Source organism: Microtus oregoni, unplaced genomic scaffold, assembly GCF_018167655.1.
Source record: "Microtus oregoni isolate MIOR12 unplaced genomic scaffold, Mior012 000092F_000, whole genome shotgun sequence".
In the NCBI taxonomy this organism is placed as follows: domain Eukaryota; kingdom Metazoa; phylum Chordata; class Mammalia; order Rodentia; family Cricetidae; genus Microtus; species Microtus oregoni.
Genome location: NW_024544601.1, coordinates 1,907,409 through 1,926,557, shown reverse-complemented (window position 1 = coordinate 1,926,557; position 19,149 = coordinate 1,907,409). Strand labels below are relative to the sequence as shown.

The 19,149-nt window shown below is 38.9% G+C and overlaps 1 pseudogene; it reads right to left on the bottom strand.

The window, feature by feature from the left end:
- Positions 1-8,430: 8,430 nt before the first annotated feature.
- LOC121442581 lies at positions 8,431-8,972 on the bottom strand (annotated as a pseudogene).
- Positions 8,973-19,149: the final 10,177 nt, after the last annotated feature.

Here is a 19,149-nt window from a genome sequence, read left to right as displayed (position 1 = left end):
TCTTACTCAGACATGGCAGTTTTCTGAGCTTCAGTGGGTGTGGTGGTTTGAATAAGAATGACCTCCATAGGCTCATATATTTGAGTGCTTAGTCACCAGGTAGTGGCACTACTTGAGAGGGATTAGGAACGTGGTCTTGTTGGAGGACATGTGTCACTGGGGTGGACTTTAAAGTTTCAAAAGCCCAAGGCAAGTGCCAGTGTCTCTCTATTCCTGCTGCCTGTGGCAGCTCCTCCAGCATCATGTCTCTGTGTTGCCAGGCTTCCCACCATGATGACAATTAACTCAATCTCTGAAACTGGAAGCCAGCCTCAGTTAAATGTTTTCCATTATAAGAGGTGCTGTGGTCATGGTGTCTTGTCACAGCAATAGAACACTGACTAAGACAGGGGTTGCATTAGAGAAAAAAATTTCTTCAATAAAGCATCTTACTTTAGTGAAATTTAGCAGGAACCTTCCAAACTTTCTGTACTAGATTGGGAATGCTGAGGCACCCAGCCTTCTGGACTGACCTGCATCCAGTTGTCAGCCTGCCCATATGAGATAGTCACTGTGACCACTCTGACACCTGAGGCACAAAGCCTCGAACTGTTTCTGCTTGGTAATCTCCACTTTTTCAATCTCCTCCTAATTCTTGTTTTTTTCCTTCAGCATCACAGAAACAGCGCCCCCCCCCCAACACACACACACACACACACACACACACACACACACACACACACACACACACACACTCCTGGCTAAGGAGACATCTGGTGAAAGAGTAAAACTCGACCTAAGGCGATTTTCTTGAGGCCTCCATCTTGGCTTTGAAAATGTCAAATACCTTCTCTCCAATCCAGTAAGAGAAAGGAAAATGGTACCAATAAGGAGTTACAACAGCTTACTTTACAGATACTGAACAGCCAAGAGAGCCCCCTCTCCATCTTCACATCTAGTTTTCCCATTGTTTTGACTAAAAGAGGTATTGCATAGACTCTGTTTTGTTGTGAGTTCTTTCACTTTTAGGAACTTTGTTTTCTGTACTGTGTTTTAATCATGTTTGCCACTTCTCCAGCTCTTCCTGGATCCAGAGGCCTTCTCTACCCGCCTGACTTTGTGTGTCCTTCTTTTGTTTTGTCCATTAAATCTGATTTGTGCTGTCATGTAGTCTTGGATATATAGTCTTCCACTAGAGGGGGCTTGATTGACCAGGGACTAAACTCTTAGCAAAAACTGATTCTTTCTCCCAGAAGCTATCACTTGCCAATTACTCTTCAGCCAGGGATGAGAATTAATGTCCACCTCTCCTATCCATTCTGAGATTTGGTGTGGTTTCAACTTCCACAGCACTAGAACATGCTGTCAGAATCACTGAGTTCATATATGTGGAGCTACCCTGCTGTGTCCAGTGGACACTGTTTCCTTATAATAGCTCACCATTCTGACACTTAGTATCCTTTCTACTGCCTCTTTGATAATGACCCTTGAGCCTTTGGAAGAGGGATGTTGTACACTCAGATCCAAAGGAAACCGGGCTTCCCCAGATTCCAAAAGGCAGAGGGGACAAATGACTGTCTGAGGTGCCTATTAGCATATCAAAGAGCATGCTGGACTCCAGGCTCCCTCAGTAACACAAACACTTGCTCCACATTTCAGAGTCCACGCTAGCAACTCTCTTCTCACTTCCTCCCATACCAAAAACTCCCCCAGCTCACAGGCTCATCTCTCCCTAGTTACTCATTTTTGGCTATGGTTGCTCTGTCTTCTTCTTTCCCTCTCTCTCTATTGCCTCCTACTAGTTCTGTTCTTGCTTCTCTCGTGGTCAGGTCAGATCTGCTGGGTATGTTCCATCTACTAATTTCTCTTTCCACTCTGGACTCTTCCAGCTACCTCTAGGTGCTCTCTCGCATACATTGATATTAAAAACCTTCCCCTTAACCATCCCATGGAACAGGTATGCCATCAGTTTATATAGCATATATGTTCATTTAGGGGTAAACAGTTTGTGAGTCTCTTAGTCTCTGAGCCTTGAACAGATGTGGCTCTCTCTCTTTGTTAATCACCATCTGCTACACATAAAGGCTTCTCAAATTAGCACTGAGAGATGCATTAAACTATGTCTCCACCAAACTTAGGCAGGCTAGAGGGTCCATAGTGGGTAAAGTCGGGGTTCTAGCAAGTCCAAACGGGTGGTTGGAAACCTGGTTAGCAGCTTCTGAGTGACCAGAATTGGAGAGGGAGGGATCTGTACATGTGATTAAAAAATATTTAAATCACTTTCCTTACAGGTGAGTGACCCTTTGAACTTATATTTAGGATGTTAATTGGTCATTTGTCATAAGCGTTAGGCATTAATTCTAATTTCAGAGAAACAGGAAAATCTCATTCAGTATCTGGTTCTACAGAGAAGTATTATTTCTGAGAATTCCTGAATTATCACTGTCAGTTGGGTCCACAATTCTACTCTTCAGTATACTGTGCTTTAGCTCAGCTAATTAAATGAAGAATGGAATAATGTTTACAAGAGTCACTTTTTAAAAATGTTATGTGGCTCGTGCATGTGTGTGTGTGTGTGTGTGTGTGTGTGTGTGTGTGTGTGTGTGTGTGTGTGTGTGTGTGTGTTATGTGCACATTTGCCAAGTGTGATCCTGTGCAAAAGACTGTGGAGGCCGTTTCCTCTACTGCTTTCCACCTTGGTTTTTGAGACAGTTTCTCACTGAACATGAAGTTCATCAGTTAGGCTAGGCCTGTTGTTCAACAAGCTCCCAGGATCATTGTCTCCACCCATCAATGATGGGACTACAAGCACAGCTGGCCATGTCTGCTCTCTTCTGTGGGGGCTACATTCAGATACTCTTATTTCCACAACAAGAGCTCTTAACCACTGAATCATCTCCCTTCCCATCCCTAAATATTCTTGAGCTCTTAATTCCGATATTAGATTTTACTTTCCTATTCCAGACAGGGGAGCAGGAAGGCTGACTGCAGATCTTTATCCTTCCTCCAGTCTGAGACCAATCCCCTAGTCCCGTCCTCAACTCTGGAGCAGACTATCCACTCTCTGCACCCATTCCCAGGGGACTAGGCAAATCCCAGGGGAACATCCAGTGAAGACTTTCCGTCACATCCAGTCCATCCCCATTCCTAAGTATCAGGTCCCAAGACCTAGAAACACATTTAAACGGAATCCCCCAGAGGCCATGCCTATTAGGATCCCAGAAGAATTTCCTACCAGGCAACACATAGCCACCATACTCTGCAAAGAACCAGAGAGGAAACAGAAACCAAGGAAGAAAACAAGCACCTAACAGAAAAGATCAGATATCAGAACCTAGAGTTACAATGTTCCTAAATCCAGATGCCTAGGCACCCAGACAAAACAAAATCAATAACACCCAGGACAGTGACGCCTCCACTAGAGCCCAGCATTCACAGCACTGCAGGCCCTGAGTAAGCATCATAGCTGGAACCCAAGAAAAAGACCTTTAAAGCAGCATGTATGAAGATCATAGAGGTTCTAAAAAGGAAATGAATACATCCCTTAAAGAAACCCAGGAAAATACAACAAACAGTGGAAGGAAATAAAAAAAAAACTGTTTAAGACCTGAAAGTAGAAATAGAATCAATAAAGAAAAAATAAACTGAGGAAAAACTGGAAATGAAAAACTTAGGAATTTGAACTGAAACCTTAGAGGCAAGCCTCGCCAACAGAATAGAAGGAAGAAAATAATCTCAGGTACTGAATACATGATAGAAGAAATGGATTCCTTGGTCAAAGAAAATGTTAAAACTAAAAAAAAAAAAATCCTGGCACAAAACATTCAGGAAGAAAAGGATAGTATAAAAAGACCAACTATAAGAATAATGTTAGAGCCGGGCGGTGGTGGCGCACGCCTTTAATCCCAGCACTCGGGAGGCAGAGGCAGGCGGATCTCTGTGAGTTCGAGACCAGCCTGGTCTACAAGAGCTAGTTCCAGGACAGGCTCCAAAACCACAGAGAAACCCTGTCTCGAAAAACCAAAAAAAAAAAAAAAGAATAATGTTAGAGGAAAGAGAAGAAACAGAGTTCAAAGGTACAGAAAATATTCTCAACAAAATTATAGGGAATTTCTATATCCTAAAGAAAAAGATGTCTGTACAGGTACAAGAAGCATAAAGAACACTAAATAGACTGGCCTGGAGAAGAAAGTGCCTTTGTCACATAATAATTCAAACACTAAATGTACAGAACAAACAAAGAATATTAAAAACTATAAGGGGAAAAGACTAAGTAACATATAAAGGCAAACATATTAGAATGACACCTTCTCAATGGAAACCGAAAGCCAGAAGGGCCTGGACAGATGTTCTACATTTCCTAAGAGACCACAGATGCCAGCCCAGACTACCATATCCAGCAAAAATTTCGATCACATTAGATGGAGAAAATAAGATGAATGTTAAAACCATGATGAAACCAAATTCATACTATCTATAAATACAACTTCGCAGAAGGGGCTAGAAGGAAGACATTCATATCTCAACAACATATATGTTACAGTTGTGTAGCTTGGTCCTCTTGTGGGGCTACTAACAGCAGAATAGGGACTGTCTTGAACTCTTTTATAGGCTTTTGGGACCTACCTCCTCATACTGGGTCATCTTGCCCAGTCTTAATATACAGGGGATGCTTAATCTTACTGCAACTTGATGTGCCATGTTTTGCTAATATTTATGGGAGCTCTGACCTTTTCTAAATAGAAAGGATGTGTGGATTGGGGGGATGGGAGCAGAAAGGGTGGGGGAGGGGAAATAGCCCAGGATGTAAAATAAATAAGCAGATAGATAGATAGATAGATAGATAGATAGATAGATAGATAAAAAGAAAGATAAATAGATAGGATAGATAGATAGATAGATAGATAGATAGATAGATAGATAGATAGATAGATAGATAGATAGATAGATAGATAGATAGATAGATAGATAGATAGAAGAAATGGGACACAGATCTCAAAAGAGGAATCTCAAATGGATAAGAAGCACTTGCACTTAAAAATTGCTAAAATCCATAGTCAGCAGGGAAATGCAAATAACTAAAACTACTTTAAGATATCATCCTATATCCTTCAGCATGGCTAAGATCATTAAAACAGTGACAGCTCATTCTGAGGAGGATGTGGAGTAAGGGAAACACTCAGACATTGCTGGTGAGAGTGCAAACTTGTACAGCCATCATGGAAATCAGTGTGGCAGTTCCTCAGAAAGATGGAAATTGATCTACCTCACAATCCAACTATTCCGCTCTTGGGCATGTGCCCAAAAGTTGTTACATCCTTCTACAGAGACACTTGCTCAACCATATTCATTCCTGTTTTCTTCTTAAGAGCCAGAAATGGGTAAGAACCTACATGTCCCTCAAAATATTAGGTAAATAAAAGTGCTAATTTACACAATATAGTATTGCTCAGCTGTTAAAAAATGAAATAATGAAATTGACATGTAAATGGATAGAACTAGAAAAAAATTATCCTAAGTGAGGTATCCCAGACCCATGAAGAGAATGTGTAATGTATTCTTTTATATGTGGATATTAAGTGTCAAGTCAATGATTACTAAGCTACAATATGTAGTATCAGAGAGGTTAGGTATTGAAAAAGGAACTAGGGGAGACAGATCTCATTAGGAAAGGGAAATAGAATAGACATCTATGAATGGATGGGTGGGCTGGAATAGAAGATCAAGTAGGGAGGCAAAGAGAAAAAAAGGCACCCGGTAGGGAAAATGGGAGAGACAGCTAAAATTAAGAGTCATTTGAGGGGTAGTATGGAAACATAATTTAGTAGAAGCTTCCAGTATATATATGTGAATGTTATCTAAAAGATATTATCAAATAATGGAGGACACAGAGTCCCAACTAGCCACCTCTTGTCACCAAATGAAGTTCCAGTACCAGGATTGGGTTACATCTAATTGAGTTGTTGACCAAAGGGTTGCCATGAGAGTCCCCAAACAACCCAGGTGTTGCCAAGACTATATAGGTTGCTCTCCACAAACTGACAGCAAGGCCCTGTTGCAGAAGGCAACATGTAACACTACTCATTAAACATGGAGAAGTCAAGCTGGTACCTACATAGAACGTTCACCCCTACTTTCTAGTATCTTTGGTACAGGAAGGTTCTCTGACTGATACCAAAAAAGAAACAAACCAACCACAAATCCTTGGATCAACGTTGGTTTCCTACCTTCAAGATATGTTAGTGTAATGTGGATCAAAGCTTGTGGGGAGTAACCAATCTATATATGATTTGACTTAAGGTCCACTTGAGGAGTAGCAACCAATCCCCGACACTGCATGGGTGACCAAGAACTGAGAATAGCTAGCATAGGGACTAGGGCTCAAACCAAAAACTACTATTCTTTTAAAAATAGCAATAACTATTCCTAAAAATAATCTGGCTGGGCAGTGGTGGCACACTCCTTTAATACCAGCACTGGGGAGGCAGAGGCAGGCAGATCTCTGTGAATTTGAGGCCAGCCTGGTCCACAGAGCTAGTTCCAGGACAGCTAGGGCTGTTACACCGAGAAAAACTTTCTCAAAAAACAAACAAGCAAAAAAAAAAACCTAAACAAACAAAAGAATATTCTGCTTTACTCATAGATCAGTGCCTTGTTCAACCATCATCAGAGAAGCTTCCTCCTGCGGCAGATGGGAACAAATGCAGTCTCACAGATCTTGGAATGCTCAGTCATAAATGGAATGTCTCTATCATATCTCTCCCCTAAGGGTAAGGGAGCCCTGCAGAAGAGGAGGCCTAAAGAATGTAAGATCCAGTGGGAATGGGGGACACCAAAAAAGCAAGGTCTTTTAAGTAAACATGACCAACGCTCATATGCACTCATCAGAGACCTGCCTGCACAGGGCCTGCAAAGGTCTGCACCAGGTCCTTTCATGGCTTCTAATTTAGTGTTTTTATGAGATTTCCGAGTCTGTAAAAAAGTAGGTCTCCAATTCTTGTGCCTTCTTCTCTTGGGCTCTTTTTCTTTCATTTGTTTGTTCTGTCCAATTCGTATCCATTAGTTTCTGTTTCATCTTATTATATTTCATTTTAGTATTATCCTTTAGAAGCCTATTTGTTTTCTAATGGGAGACAGAAAGGAATGGATCATATTAGAGGGGATGTGAGGAGGAACTGGGAGAAGTAAAAGGCAGGAGAAACCTGCCTTATATATTATGTGAGAAAAAAAGCCTAATTTCAATAAAAGGGAAAAATTTAAAAATAGAACTTACTACTTTATAATAAGATACTACTTATATCTATTATACTTTCATAAACAGTTTGCAAGATACGTAGTCTACAGAGGTCAGTACACTCTATCTTTATCTTGAATTTTCCTTCAAAACAAAAGCAAACAAACAAAAACATCAACTTCTGGTTAGCTTTCCAAATTAGAGTGAGTACATGCACAAACTATTGATTGTCTGGATGAGCACACACTAACATCATCCATGAACAACTCTAATTAAGAGAGCATCAATTAATGCAAATCAGGCCTTTGGCTGACAATAGACATGACAGAAAGAAGTCAGGATCTACTAATTACCTAATTATTAATGGACATTTAGAAGTTGAAGGGCAATATGACACTCACAAAAAACAATGAAAATTTGAAGTAAAATGCTACATGTTTATTATAAAAGAAGTTTAAAAAGATAAACATGAAGAGAATATAATCATCTTAGCAAATACCACTTAGATAATATTAATACTTAAAAATTTTTTCTAGAAAATTAACTCATGAGCTTTTATGTTTTTATGTATATGTATTTTGCCTGCATTTATGTGTGTATACCACATTTGTGCCTGGTGCCTGCAGAGGTCAGAAGAGGGTATCAGAATCCCAGAAACTGCAGTTATAGTTACTTGTGATCCAACACGTGGATGTTAAACATGGATCCCCCATTCTCTGCAAAACAAGTCCTCTTAACAGCTGAACTACCTCTCCAGTCTCAGCCACAGTCTTGAAAAGAATCCCACTTTATCATGGTTTTGAGTATACTATATATTTTATTTTCAAAAGTTCTTCAGTATTCACCATAAATTTTCCATGTTTCCATTTTATGGGTTACACAAGATTAGTCTGTCTATCTGTAGATATTCACCTGGAATGGTCATCCTTAAGACAATGCAGAGAGGCTTATGGAACCGATTGAAAAGCAGCTAAACATTCGGTTAACCGTAGTGTTAGGGAAACCTACCAATACTGATGAGGAAGAGTATATTTAAAGTCATGGTGTTAGCATGTCCATTTTGCCTTATTGATTCCATGCTGGTGTTAAAGTAGTGGTAAGTTCATTTTGGTTTCTGTAGTAATTTGAGCAGTGGGGCTGCATCCCTGGCACCCCGGCCACCTGGCTAGCTTATGCCCCGAAATAACAACACACAAACTGTATTCTTTTTTTTTTCCCACAGGCATATAAACTATTTATTAACAGCAAAGGCCCAGAGACTCATTTCTTCTTGGATACACCCACAGTGCGGCCCCGGCGGCCAGTGGTCTTGGTGTGCTGGCCTCGGACACGAAGGCCCCAGAAGTGGCGCAGCCCTTTATGGGCCCAAATCTTCTTCAGCTGCTCCAGGTCCTCGCGCAGCTTGTTGTCCAGGCCGTTGGCCAGAACCTGGCTGTACTTCCCGTCCTTCACATCCTCTGTCTGTTCAAGAACCAGTCTGGGATCTTGTACTGCCGGGGATTCTGCATGATGGTGATCACACGCTCTACCTCGTCCTCCGTGAGCTCTCCAGCCCTCTTGGTGAGGTCAATGAACACTTTCCTCAACACCACATGAGCGTATCTCCGCCCCACACCCATAATGGCAGTGATGGCAAAGGCTATTTTCCGCCGCCCATCGATGTTGGTGTTGAGTACTCGCAGGATGTGCTGGAACTTCTCAGGGATCACGAGAGACATGGCAGCGGCACAATAGGCGGCGTGTAGGCCTCCCGTGGAAGACCACAAACTGTATTCTTTTAAACACTGCCTGGCCCATTAGTTTCAGCCTCTTAACCCATTTCTAATAATCTATGCAGCACCACGAGGTGCGCTTACCAGGAAAGATTCAGCATGTCTGACCTGGTGGCTGGCTGCATCGCCATCTGCCTCAGAGAGCAGAGCTATCGCATCTGCCCGGGAGAGGGGAGCATGGCATCTGAGCTCACTTCCTCTTCCTCCCAGCATTCTGTTCTGTTTACTCCACCCACCAATGTTCTAACCTATCAGGGCAAGCAGTTTCTTTAATTAACCAATGACCTTCCTCCATCAGGTTTCCTTCTGCATGGCTCTTCTTTATTACTGTTGTCTTTGCAATATTTCTTTTAATTGCTAAGCAGGACTGCCACCTAGCTTCAGTGGTTTAGGTTTCCAGAATGTCATTGCTTCCATCAAGTAATGAATGGTCAAGATGGAGAGCCTGTCAAATTCTCTTAACAGTTATCTTTATCACAAAGCAAAGAATCTCTTCATTTGGAAGATTGGGGTTCAAGTTTGGTTATAGTACTATCGTCAGGAATGAAGTTTTCAGGAGAAAAAGTAGAACAATTTCTTTTTGCGTGATCAGGAGATAACATGAAAGAACAGAACCTTTGGTTATGCAGAGGATGAAGCAAAGAGGAGTGTGTCAAGGTTCTTGCTTGAGGACAATGAGGGCACCCTTCTTCTACCAGGAAATTGATTCTAAGTTGCACACATTACTCATTACCAGGTGTCTTGTAATAGAAATAGTTGTTTTAATGCTCATCACAATCTATAGTCCTTAACACTGCTTGCACATTAGAATTTTCTGAGATGCTTTAAAACTGCATCAATTACTCGTTCTCATCTCCAGAGACACTGATTTAGACAGTGATTGTTCTAAGATGCCCCTTAGGCATTGGATATCTAGAAGATTCTCAGTAATTCTAACACTCATAGTTTCAAATCGCAGGAGGAAATAAATAGAAAAGAGAAGCCTCATTAAATTTTAAATCCATAATTTAAAACATGCAAGATGTTACCTTGAACAGATTCTCAAACTCTGGGAAAGGAGAAACAAGGTAGAGGGAAGACTTAGGGAGTGTTGGTTTTTCTGTGCTTTAGTATTGTTGGTTTACAGATGGGATGACCATATGGTTGATTATCCAAATAAGGACACATTATATAGTGAAGTGAAACTATTAGTAATGATACAGAACAAAAAATGTAATTGTCACTCTGCTTAGAACCATCTTTTGCCTCTATCAGTAACTGCTCAATGTTAAACTACAGTGTTGTTGATGTTTTAATATTTACCTGATTGGAAGAGTTTGAAGACACTTGTAAAAAGTGTATGTTGTCACCATATCAATTTTGGGGAACTTTTTAAAGAGTTTAAAATTTCTTTGCCCCAACATTTTTTATTCAGCTCTACTTTACCACTCTCTTCCAAGAGATGAAAAACGAAAACTACATAGGTGGGTATTAAAATAATTTAACCACAATTGGATACTCTCTAGGACCAGAGTTTAGCGAAATATAAGTTAGAAACTATGTTCTCCAATTAAGTTTTTAGATTTTATGTAACTTTTAAACACAAAATAAGTTCATTTTTCATTAACAAAGAAAATTAAATGTTATTGGAACTTAAGACAGTCATGAATTCATAGTCTTGGTTAATTACATTTATTGATCAGGTCTGTTCTTCTGGCTAATGAAATGTCATTGAAAGCTACCCAAAGAGGTAGAAAGCGCCTTCTAAATTAAGGTCATTATTATATCACAAAAATTTAAAATGTATTTGTTTTGAGGGAGAAAGAAAGAGAGAATACATTTGTGTTGGCATCACAGTACACCTATAGAAAGGATAACTTTTGAAGATTTGCTCTCTTCTTTCACCTGGTGGATCTTAGGGATTGAACTCAGCTTGATAGGCTTGGGAAAAAACACATTCACCTGCTGAACAATCTATATTTTAAAATGACAACAAAAGATTAGCTTTCTGCTACAGTCTGAAATATTAGTGTACTTCTTGAAGTTTTCTTTCTAGTTGAGGGAGATTAATATAGTCTACCACTAGTCTGCCATTCTGGAATGATGCTTGAGTCAATGATGATAGCTATATTATATTTCTTCCAATGAGAATTTACATACATCTAATACTGTCTACTTTTATACAATAAAATCATTACTAATACTCTTTTAAAGTTGAGAGAAAATACAAGACAGAAACGTAGCTTCTGAGTTAAAGAACATTCTAAGCAGATCCTTATTTTCTTTATTTACTATTTTTAGTAAAGTCAAGTATGATGGTTTGAAGGAAAATGGCCCCCAAAGGCTCATATATTTTTATGCTTAGTCCCAAGTTGATGAAAATTTTGGAATAATTAGGTAGTATGACCTGTTGGAGTAGGAGTTTTCTAGTTGGGGGAGGTGTGTCACTGGGAGTGAGCTTTGAGGTTTCAAAAGCCCACATCAGACCCAGTCTCTCTCTTTGCCTGCCGCCTGTGGATCAGGACGCAAAGCACTCAGCTACTGCTATAGCACCATGCCTATCTACTTCCTGCAATGATCATACTGGACTGACCCTCTAAAACTGTTAGCAAACCCCCACTTTATTGCTTTCTTCTATAAGTTAGTTGCCTTGGTCCTGGTGTCTCTCCACAGCAACAGAATAGTAATTAAGTTACAAAGCCAACAGAGTTCACCCACTCTTGACATTTTCTTCTCATCAATCAATAGTTAATGAATGGATGAAGAAATTGTGGTATATCAATAAGAGGACCAAATCTCAAAAACATTGTGAATGAAAGATGCTAGATACAAAAGACCACTTTTGGATTCTACTTCATAATACTTGAGAAAAGGCAGATCTGGTATCTAGAAACAGAAAGCAGATCAGTGCTGCCTATACCTGGAAGTGGAGAGGACTGACTAAAATAGAGTACAGTTTCAAATCCTTGGGGTTTGGAAACAGTTTCTATTTATATGGTGAAGCTTCCAAGAGTTTTCATATATTTGTTAAACTAACCAAAATATTCATTAAAAAGTAAGTGCATCTCTGGGGCCAATAAAATGGCATAGCAGGTACAGATGCTTCCCACCAAGCTGGGCTACATAAGTTTAATACCTGGGTCCCTCATGGTAAGACAAAACTGACTCTTTCAAGTTGTCCTCTGACATCCTCACATTACAATAGTTCATGCCTCCAACCCGAAGGAAAGGGAGGAAGTAAAGTGGTAAGATTCTATTTCAATTAAAAATTTATTTTAAAAATTTTATTTAAAAGAAATATGTAAAAATGTAAGAATATAAGTACATTTTAGTGTATATAAACAGCATGTAAGTTTAGTTGATTAAAATGTCTTATTGTCAAACAAGCAGCCATTTGTTCTTGACAGTGATGAAATATTATGTTGAAACAGTCTTGTGTGTTATATAGATGAGTTGGTCTGATTTCATCCCTTAGACATGATTCTATATTTTAAATTTATAAATTTTAAATGCAAATGCCACTTCTATATTCACTCTTTACTTTATCCTCTGGATTATTATATTTATTAATTTAATTTATATCCTCTAAATTATTTTTATTTAAACCTCATCTTAATTCTTGTCTTTACACATTTTATAGTATTTTCACGCATATACACAGAAATACTGACCACTAAGAGACTTGGAAATTCAGTGATTCTGGTTCATTTCAAAAGGCATTTCATTACTGTGGTTAGTTCAAAAAATGAATGTTTCTTGTATTCTATAAGTCTCTTCCTGAAATAAGCAGAAATTCAACCAAATGGGTTTAACAGGAGATATCCGGTTGATGAGAAACCTGGTTAAAAAATAAAACAAATATACTATGGACTTAGGTATTGGTTCTCATTGTTTTTGGTGGCAATGGAGATAAAAAGTCCCTAAATATAAAGATATTTAGGGATATTCACAGGAAACTTTCCCTTCCTGAAATCAAAACTGTCTCATGATATTGATGAAATGTATTGTTTAGGGAAGATTTGTCATTGGGAAATGTGCCCAAAGAAAAGTAAATAAGTGAAATTATAAATAACGAGTCAATGAAATAAATGTAGAAAAACCTATTAAGTAATTTCACGTCTTGGTGTAGGAGGTTATTCTATCTATGTGTTGCTTTCATTGGTTAATTAATAAAGAAACATTTTGGCCTGATAGGGCGGAACATAGGTAGGCAGGGTAGACAGAACTGAATTTGGGAGGAAGAAAGCAGGGTCAGAGATTGCTGCCATGGAGCCAGCCACCAGGTCAGATATGCTGAATCTTTCCTGGTAAGCCACTACCTCATGGTGACGTGCAAATTATTAGAAATGGGTTGAATCAAGATGTGAGAGTCAGCCAATCAGAGGCTAGAATTTATGGGCCAAGCAGTAATTTAATTAATACAATTTCTGTGTGGTTATTTCAGGGGTTAAGCTAGCCGGGTGGCAGGACGCAGCCTGCCATCCTACAACAACTTCTTGCATATGAAGTATTTCAAAATCATATAGAAATGAGCCCTTGTAAAGTTACAATAAGGATAAGAATGCAGAACACTGAGTTAAGGTATAGCTGGTCTATATGTGATTGCAGTAGGAATGTGTAGTGAAGACCTGCAAATAAAATTTAAATTAAGAAAAGGCCAAGTTCAAAACTTGTTCAGAAATTTAAAGATTATTATAAAAGACATACAAAGTTGAACAGCAATCATAATGATTTTTTCTATCATTAAAATATTTTTGCTTTAAATTAAATATCCTTTCAAAGTATTTTATAATGATAAATATACTTTTGCCAATAAGTTAATTTTCCTTCCTTCTTGTGAATGTTCATAAGGAAATAATATTATTACATAAACACTTAAGTTGAAAGGAGAGACAAGCTTAAGACTAAATTTGAAATATTTTGCATTGGCAGCAAAATTTGCTGTCTACATTATCCCTGTCGTTAATTCTTGCTACTTCAAGTGTCGATAGCTAGTCCATAGCTAGACTGCAACTATAACAATCACCTAAAATCTGTATACGCTGATGAGCCCCACACTCTACTTTTTGAATCAGAATCTGCATGTTAAAAAAACCCTAGGGGATGTGGGTACAATGCACTTTGAGAAATACAGTCCTACATTACTAATGTAACCAAACTTATTCAAGAAATTGCTATGATAAACAGCCACTTCTGTTTAAGAATATCCTGGACTAAGAGAAGTTATCTTGTACTTGAGTTCAGCTTTAGAACTGGGGAGGAAAAATTCTAGTCATGGATATTATGAGCATGCTATATCAGAAACACATCTTTCCATAATATTAGAATTTATTAATTATTAATCAGTTCACAAACTATGTCAGTTTTTTGCTGACTACAGTTTACCGAGTAATCCCCATTTCCCTTGATAGTGTCACAATTGTAATCACAAATCACTTTTTCAAATAGAAATTACTAATATTAACTTGCAGGTCTCACATTACATTTTATGCAATAGTGTGTGTGTGTTTTGTGTGCATGCATGTGTGTGAGCAATGTGTGAGTGCATACACACATAAAACAGTATGGATATGTGCCTAAGATAGGGTTGAAGATGCTGCAGAGGTCATGAGAATGCACTGGAAGCAGAAGCAGATGTAAAGACAAAGAGAATCACTGCAGATGGTTTGGTGAGGTATTAATGAACCCTGTTGGAACACAGCTGGAGGGCGTGCAGAGCTGAGCTGCTTCAAGAAAGAGCTAGTTCAGGCACGTCGAAGCTAGACACCAAGCAGTCTAGGTAGAAAAAGAGCAATTCAAGTTGCAGTGTCAAGCAGTGGGACTAGGTAAGACAAATTCCTAAAGACAGTTGGGAGTTCCCTGCCTACTTGTGGGGTTTCAGCTAGTGCAATGCTAGGTGTCCTTCTTTTTCTCCAGCCCTCCATTTAGGTGGAAGGGTGTATTCAGTAAGTTCGCTGACATTGTTTTCCTAAGATGGTTTTGATATGCTCATGTGCCCACATATTCACAATGAACTTGAATTGGGTTGTAGGTGGTGCCTTTTCACTGCATGAATAAGTTGTCAGTCAGCTCTTTTGACTTTGTGGTGTCCACGTGGATGAGCAAGATTCAGAATCATCTCACCTCTGCATTTTCACTCAACGTGGAGCTAACTAAAAGACAAGGTAGACTTCCACAGACCTTCTCCCTTCTCTGTTCCCTGAGACCCAATCCCCCAGTCTCATTCTTAGAGCTGTAACAGGGCACCAGCTGCAGCCTTCCCTCACCCCTGTCCACATCTCCTGTGGATCTACACAGACCTTCCCGTCAGAACCTCCCCAGTCTTGATGCTTCACCCCAGACCCCAACTCCAGCAGGCACCCCTGCTAACCCAAGGGCTGCTTCTCCCAAGGCAACAAGTATGCTGAAGGCAGACCCACACCCCTCCTAGTGCTCCTAAGATCCAATCCCCTCCGTCTCATTCCTAGCTCTGTAGCAGGAAACCTGCTGTGGTATCCCTTTCCTCTCTGATCCCATCCCCCAAGGGATCACAGAGACCTCCTCCTCCTCCTCCTCCTCCTCCTCCTCCTCCTCCTCCTCCTCCTCCTCCTCCTCCTCCTCCCTGTCCCCAAGTCATCCCAGTATCCCAGCCTCCAGCACCCAAAAGCATTCCCTGTGAACACTCCAGCTGAACAGGCCAGGAAAATAGGCAACACACAACAATCACCCCTTCAGAAAATCCAGAGAGAAAACAGAAACCAAAAACAAAACACTCATCCAATGACAACAAATCCAGAAATCAGCACCTAGACCTGTAATCATCAACACCCAGACACCTAGATGTCATAAAAACACAATCAATAACAATCAGGGCAATATGTCTTCAATGGGGAGCTCAACAACTCCACCACAGCAGGCCCTGAGTATTCCAACATAGCTGAAGCACAAGAAAAAGACCTTAAAGCAGCCTTATGAATATGATAAAGGTCCAGGAAAACACAGATATAGTGCAAGAAAATGAATAAAACTACTCAAGACCAGAAAATTAAAATAGAATATGTAAGTAAAACCCAAACTCAGGTAATTCAAAAATGAAACATCTAGAAATTTACACAGGAACCACAAAAGCAAATTTCACCAGCAGAACACAAGAATCGGGAGAGAGAGACTCAAGTGTCAAAGATATGATGCTTAAAAAAATGAATACATAGATCAAAGAAAAAGGCAAATCTAAAAAACTCCTGACACAAAACATCCAGGAATTTGGGGACACTATGAAAAGACCAAATCAAAGCATAACAGGAATAGAGGAAGGAGAAGAAACACAGCTCAAAGGCCTAGAAAATGTTTTCAACAAAATGATAGAGGAAAAAACTCCTAACCTAAAGAAAGACATGCCTTTATAGGTACAAGAAACATACAGAACACTAAAGAGATGGGACCAGAAAGGATAGTACCCTCAGCACACCATAATCAAAACATTAAACACACAAACAAAAAATAATATTAAAAAGCTGTAAGGGAAAAGGGCTAAATAACATATAAAGTCAGACCTATTAGAATTATACCTGACTTCTCAATGGAGACTCTAAAAACCAGAAGGGCCTGAACAGATGTGCTGCAGACTATAAGAGACCAGAGATGAGATACCATCTCAGACTACTATACCCAGCAAAACTTTCAGTCACCGTAGATACAGAAAACAAGATATTCTATGACAAAGCCAAATTTAAGTATTATCTATCTACAAGTTCAGCCCTACAGGAGATGCTAGAAGAAAATTTCAACTCTAGGGAGGTTAAATATATCTATGAAATACAGGGAACAAATAATCTCACACTAGAAAAAATTAAAAGAAGGGAAACATACACACATACACACACACAAACATACCACCACCACCAACAACAACAACAACAAAAACAAAGTAACAGGATCTCTCATTGATATCTCTCAATACCAATGATCTCAATTTCCCAGCAAAAAGAAACAGACTAACAGAATGGATGGAAAACAGCATCCATCATTCTGCGGCATCTAAGAAACATACCTCAAAATCAAGGATAGACATTACCTCAGGATAAAAAGTTGGAAAAAGATATCCCAAGAAAATGGACCTAAGAAGCAAGTTATTGTAGCCATTTTAATATCTAGCAAAAAAAGACTTCAAATAAAAATTAATAAAAAGAGATAGGGAAGGAAACTACATACTCATCAATGGAAAAAAATACCACTAAGATGGCATTTCAATTCCTTTTTAATTTTTTTTAGATTTATTTATTTTTATGTGCATTGGTGCTTGGCCTACATGTATGTCTGTGTGAGAGTATCAGATCCCCTGGAACTAGAGTTACAGACAGTTGTGAACAGCCATTTGGATACTGGAAATTGAACTTGGGTCCTCTGGAAGAACAGCCAGTGCTCTTAACTCTCTTCAACCCCGGCATTTCAATTCTTAATATCTATGCCTCAATCACGAGGGCACCAAGTTTGTAAAAGAAACACTACAGTTTACTTTACATATTGACCTTCACACTGATAATACTTCAGTATCCTACTCTCGCCAATGGACAGATCATCCAGACAAAAACTAAACAGTGAAGTACTGAAACTAACAGATATTATAAACCAAATAGACCTAACATATTTCCAGAACATTTCACCAAACAAAAGAATATACCTTCTTGGCACCTCATGCAACTGTCTCCAAAAATGACCACATTCTTGGACACAAAACACATATCAACAGATACAAAGAATTGAAATAACTCCCTACATCTTATCAGAGTGCCATGGACTAATGCTGGATATCAACAACAACAGAAAGCTTACTAACTCATGGAAACTGTACATCTGTCCACTGAATGAAAAATGGGTGAAGACAGAAATTAAGAAAGAAATTAAAGACATATTAGAATTAAATGAATAAATACACAGTATACACACACATGAGACACAAGGAAAGCAATGCTAAGAAGAAAATGTATAACACTAAGTGCCTACATAAAGAAAGCAAAGAAATCTCACACTAGCAAATTAACAGCATACCTGAAAGCTCTAGAACAAAAAGAAGCAGGCTGACCCAGGAGAAGTAGTCTACAAAAAAATAATCAAATTGAAGGAACAAATCAATAAAGTAGAAACAAAGAAAACAGTACAAAGAATCAATGAAACAAATAGTTGGTTCTTTGAGAAAATCAACAGGATAGACAAACCCGTATCCTAACTAAAAGGCAGAAAGAAACTATCCAAACTAACAAAAATCAGAAACTAAAATGGGAACATAATAACAGACACTGAGAGGATCTAGGGAATCATAAGAACATATTTTAGAAAATTGTACTCCACCAAATTGAAAAATCTAAAAGAAATAGTTAATTGTCTCAATAGGAACCACTTAGCAAAGTTAAATCAATATATATATATATATGTCTATAATCTCTAGCGAAATAGAAGTAGTCATTAACAGTCTCCCAATCAAGCCGGGCAATGGTGGCACATGCCTCTAATCCCAGCACTCAGGAGACAGAAAAAGGAGGATCTCTAAGAGTTTGAGGCCATCCTGGTCTACAAGAGCCAGTTCCATGACAGGCTCCAAAACAACAGCAAAACTCTGTCTCACCCCCACCCCCCACAAAGCCCAGTCCAGATGGTTACTACTGCATTTTGCCTTCAAAGAAGAGTTAATGCCAGTACTCCTCAAATTATTCTGCAAAATAGAAACAGAAGGTGCATTGTCCAATTCATTTTATCCTGATACCCAAGCCACAGACAGATTCAACAAAGAAACAGAATTGCAGATCCATTTCCATTATGAACACAGATGCAAAAATACAAAAAAAGTTGCAAATCGAACCTAAGAACACATCAAATGATCATCTGCCATGATCAAGTAGGCTTCATCCAAGAAATGCAGGGATGGTTCAACATATAAAAATCTGTCAACGTAATTCACCATGTAAACAAACTGAAAGACAAAACCAACAAATCATCTCATTAGAGACAGAAAAAACATTTGACAAAATTCATCATCTTTTATGATTAAAGTCCTGGAGAGAATAGGGATACAAAGGGCATTCTAAAACATAATAAAGGCAATTTACAGAATGCCTATGGTCAACATAAACTTAAATGGAGAGAAACTCAAAGCAGATCCTCTAAAATGAGGAACAAGACAAGGCTGTCCAATCTCTCTATATCTATTCA